A 5669-nucleotide genomic window follows, 5' to 3' on the forward strand; every position below is an offset into this window, starting at 1 on the left:
AGCCAGGTAAATTTGGGAAACTTGGCATTACCGTTTCACACGTACAAAGCTAGCAAGAATTTTCAAAAAATATAATAACAAGTTTGGGTTCAATGCTTGGTGAAGTCAATAGTGCCATGCTGGTGGTGACAGCCTGGTCTAAGTCTTCTAGGAAGTAGTATAACAATGTGTATGAAAAGCCAAAAAGACATTCTGTAATTCACCTCCTGGAAATTTATCCCAAGGCAGCATGTGAGAAGACGAAAACAACTTAAAGGCCTGAAAATATTCATTGTTCTATAATTAGGGTGTCCCCTTTTTGCTGATCCAATTCCTCCTCCCCATCACCGTTTCAGGTAAGGAGTAATGTTTCCTCTGGGCTTACATTATAAAGTCTTGGGCCTATGCAAATGCTCTGGATGCAAGTAACATCTTGCTCCCCGTCAGGGTAGCCTGAGTATTCACCTTGGTTCCTGGAAGCGGTTCCCCTTTTTGTCTGTCATCTCTGGATACTTACCTAAATGGGTGATTCAGAGGCTATCTCTGGTCCCTTTCCCCTTTTCCAGTCTTTGGCTCCCACCTACAGACCCCTTAATAATGAATCTTCTTGTTATGCCCCAATAGCATTCTGTGGCTTTCAGGAAGACAATAATTGCTGATTTAACCAGAGATCAAAGTCTTAATAACCAAACCAATCCAAAGCAAGCCAACCAAACCAAACAAAAAAGTTGTCCTTCTCATTGATGGAAGGTAGAAAAGATGTGGGCATTTAGAAACACAATATAAAGTCTATATAAAAGGAAATTTAGTTGATTTTTCTATTTAAGAAATTTTTTTTTTTTTTTTTTTTTTTTTTGAGACGGAGTCTCGCTCTGTTGCCCAGTCTGGAGTGCAGTGGCCGGATCTCAGCTCACTGCAAGTTCCGCCTCCCGGGTTTACGCCATTCTCCTGCCTCAGCCTCCCGAGTAGCTGGGACTACAGGCGCCCGCCACCTCGCCCGGCTGGTTTTTTGTATTTTTTCGTAGAGACGGGGTTTCACCTTATTAGCCAGGATGGTCTCGATCTCCTGACCTCGCGATCCGCCCGTCTCGGCCTCCCAAAGTGCTGGGATTACAGGCTTGAGCCACTGCGCCCAGCCAAGAAAAAATTTTTTAAAGATTGGAAGAACAAATGTTCTTAGAAATGGAAATGATCTCCAATAGAGGGTTGTGAATAAGTCTCCAAACATTTCAATTAAGTCTTCAAACATTTTTACTCATGAACATGAGATGCTATCTACCCTCCTACATATTTTTCAATTGTCACTTAAAATTTTTCATCATAAGTTTAAGTATTTGCAAAGGATGCAATTTTTCACATAATGTAAAAATTTACATTTTCAAATAAAACAGTCATGCTTTTAAATGAATCCAATGAAATCTAAATATCATGGCAGTTATGCTTACCATCAACCATTTAAAAAATATATGAACAAATTATTCTTTACCTATAGGATATTTTACTTTTACATAATTTATTTTCTGGTCACATTTATAATTCCATTTCACATCCCATCCCTCAGGAATATATCCTAATTAATGTACTTTTATGTTTGAAATGTTTTTTGTTTTTGTTTTTGAGACAGTATCTCTCTCTGTTACCCAGGCAGGAGTGCAATGGTGTGATCACAGCTCACTGAAGCCTCAACCTCCCAGGCTCAAGTGATCCTCCCACCTCAGCCTCTGGAGTAGCTGGGACTGCAAGCATGTACTTCCATGCTTGGCTAATTTTTAAGTTTTTTGTAGAGACAGGGTCTCACTCTGTTGCCCAGCCTGGTCTTGAACTTCTGGGCTCAAGCAATCCTCCTGCCTGGGCCTCCCAAAATGCTGGGATTACAGGTGTGAGCCACTATGCCTAGCTGAATGTGTTTTATGAATCCCTCTATTATATTTCTCTGCAATTAAAATACATACAAAGGCCGGGCACAGTGGCTCATGCCTGTTAACCCAGCATTTTGGGAGACCAAGGTGGGCGGATCACCTGAGGTCAGGCGTTTAAGACCAGTCTGGCCAACATGGCGAAACCCCGTCTCTACTAAAAAATACAAAAATTAACTGGGCATGGTGGCAGGCACCTATAATCCCAGCTACTCAAGAGGCTGAGGCAGGGAGAATTACTTGAACCCGGGAGGCAGAGGTTGCAGTGAGCTGTGATCATGCCATTGCACTCCAGCCTGGGTGACAACAGGGAAAACTCCACCTCAAAAAAAAAAAAAAAGCTGTATATATATACACACACACACACACAATATATACATATATATACACACACATATATATATATAAAGAAAATACATATAAGTTGAAATTTTAAGTTTCTTATGACTAAAAACTGTAAGTGCTCATTTTCTATATTGAGGCATCATTGTATTTATTAGTAATTCTCAAGTGTTCAAAACAACACAAATTTTTTGATTATTAAATGTGATGTTTTACAATTAAGTGCATGCATTTATTGTTAAATACTACTTCTTACTAGAATGAGACAGAGTTCAGATTCAGTGTTTTCTTAATTTTTCATTTTTATAAATTCTGAGAAAATGTTTTCACATTAATAAGTAGATGGAGACTGGGTGTAGTGGCACACATGTGTAGTCCCAGCACTTTGGGAGTGGGAGGCAGGTGGATTGCTTGAGCTCAGGAGTTTGACACCTGCCTGGGCAACATGGTGAAATGCTGTCTTTACAAAAAAATGAAAAAAATTGCCAGGTGTGGTAGCACATGCCTATTGTCCCAGCTACTTGGGAGGCTGAGATGGGAGGATCACTTGAGCCTAGGAGGTCGAGGCTACAGCGAGTTGAGATTGTGCCACTGTACTCCAGCCTGGGCAACAGAGAGAGAGAGACCCTGTCTAAAAAAAAAAAAAAAAAGTAGTTGGGTCTATAAGGAGTTTTGTCATATCAATGTCACTTAATTCTTTGAACTCCTTCTAATTGATATCAGTGATCTTTAGGTAATACTTTGTTCAAAGCAATTATTTGGAAATCATCTGACTTGCAAAAGAATTTGTTACCCAGTCACTAAAAGTATACACTTTCTAATATAGCCCAGTGTTTTAAATATATAAAGAATTGGCAAAGATTGCTGAGGCTTTTACAACCCAGAGCAATGCCTGTATAATTCTCAAATGTCTTTCCTTTTACAAATTGGGAAATATACAGCTATTGTGAAAGAGTTGGGAACTGAGACACCTTGACCACATTCCTTTACCAGCAGAGCAATTTTAGGAAAGAACATAGGTGTAAATCGAAGATTCAGAAACTGGTAGCCTTTTTTTTTTCTTTTTTTAATTGTCAGAGTTTCTTTCTGTGGCCCAGGCTGCAGTGCAGTGGTGGGATCATGGCTCACTACAGCCTTGATCTCTCCAGCTCATCTCAAGTGATCCTGCCACCTCAGCCTCCTGCATGCCATGCCCGACTAATTTCGTGTGTGTGTGTGTGTGTGTGTGTGTCTGTGCGCGCGCGCATGTGTGTGTGGAGTTGGGATTTCACCATGTTGTCCAGGCTGGTCTCTAACTCTTGGGTTCAAGCAATCTGCCTGTCTCAGCCTCCCAAAGTTCTGGGATTACAGGAGTGAGCCACAGCAGAAACCGGTAGCCTTTAAACTAAGTGTTCATCTAGCCCTTAACAATCCCATGGGGGATACAGAGCTCAGTTTGAAGACGGCTGATGTGAATGTTTACATCTTATTGAATTAGATGAGAGAGACAGGTCAGCTCAAATTAGTCCTTGGCTGGGACACTGTACACTGGTATCTGTACGCTGGGGAGAGTATAGAACTGTGACATATGCTGGGGATAAAACAGCCAGTCCTCTTGGTTGGTTAATTTTTATGGATGGTCGATCTCATCCTTTATACTCTGTTCTTTTATATTTTGTTCTCAGTGGCAATTACCTTAACTTCAGTTTTGGGAATCTGATGTTGAGTGTAGTCTGATATTGACTACCTAAGGGAAACACTATGCTAGACTTAAAAATTTTTAGGACTGTAAAAACATAAGAAATGTTTAGAGTATAGAAAGGAAAAACAAAATATATAGTTGTATGAAAATTATTTCAATTATGCAAAACTACCTAAACTTCTGAACACTACAATATACAAAAATAAAGTTGTGATTTTTTTAATAAATGTTTTTAGTGTTGCATGACTTCTAACATAATGTTATTGATTACATATGCTGAGGGTCAGACTGCCTACTGTAATATTCTATTTCTCCTAGTAGTAATAAAGAATTATGCGAGCTTAATTAAGTTCCCTCAAACAAAGTGATTGAAGGTTCACTTCACTCTTGAAGGTCCATTTTCAAAAATTCTGTTTTCTCATCAGGATTCATTATGGGTGTTATTCCCCAAACACATTTAAACCTTTTTTTTTTTTTTTTGAGACGGAGTCTCGCTCTGTCGCCTGGGCTGGAGTGCAGTGGCCGGATCTCAGCTCACTGCAAGCTCCGCCTCCCGGGTTTACGCCATTCTCCTGCCTCAGCCTCCCGAGTAGCTGGTACTACAGGCGCCCGCCACCTCGCCCGGCTAGTTTTTTGTATTTTTAGTAGAGACGGGGTTTCACCGTGTTAGCCAGGATGGTCTCGGTCTCCTGACCTCGTGATCCGCCCGTCTCGGCCTCCCAAAGTGCTGGGATTACAGGCTTGAGCCACCGCGCCCGGCCTTTAAACTTTTTAATCCTAGTTTAATGCAACCTAGGACTTAGCATCACAAATTCCAGAGGTTTATCAACTACTGTATGGAGAAGTAATTCTTTTCATTCATATATATAACCTTTTTAGCTTTATTTCCTGGTTTTATTATTCAGAGCTCAAGAACGTGATCTCATTGACTTTACATTGCTCTTAAGGTTTACCATTCCTCGCAGCCTTTATATTTTTTAGAGGCTACTTTAAAAAGAGAGTCACGTTTGGCAGCCTCCAAAACTAATCTCATTTCTGAAACTTTGGTTTCCTCTGTGTGTGTTCTGAGGTGTAATTATGAGCTTGGTAATTTCCAGGGCCCACCAAAGTAAGGACAGAAGACTAGTCCGAGAGCCTTCACGTGTGTGAGGGTAATACTGGTCCCCACCCAAATTTGAATTTTAGCTCCCATGATTCCCACGTGTTGTGGGAAGGACCTGGTGGGAGATAATTGAATCAAGAAGGCTGTTTCCCCCATGCCGCTCTGGTGGTAGTGAGTCTCATGAGAGCTGATTGTTTTATAAGAGGTTTCCCTTTTTGCTTGGCTCTGATTTTCTCTCTTGCCTGCTGCCATGTAAGACGTGCCTTTCCCCTTCTGGCTTGATTGTGAGGCCTCCCCAGCCGCGTAGAACTTTGAGTCCATTAAAGCTTTTTTCTTTATAAATTACCCAATTTCGGGTATGTCTTTACCAACAGCGTGAAAACGGACTAATACACTTCCCTTCTGGGGTCTCTGAGATGGGAGCGAAAGATTCCCTAAGGGAGTACCCCGAAAATCCGAGTGGAGACGAGCCAGCGAGACCTCAAAACTCGAGCTGCCTCAGGCCGCTTTGATGGGCGCAGACCCGCCCCCTCGCAGCGCCCCGCCCCCCGGCACGTTGCACGCAGGCACGTCCTTCCAGCAGCTCACGGCCCCGCCCCTTCCCCGTCGCCCCGCCCCTTCCCCGTCGCCCCGCCCCGACCGCGACGAC

This window comes from Rhinopithecus roxellana, chromosome 3 (genome assembly GCF_007565055.1).
Source record: "Rhinopithecus roxellana isolate Shanxi Qingling chromosome 3, ASM756505v1, whole genome shotgun sequence".
NCBI classification, from domain to species: Eukaryota; Metazoa; Chordata; class Mammalia; order Primates; family Cercopithecidae; genus Rhinopithecus; species Rhinopithecus roxellana.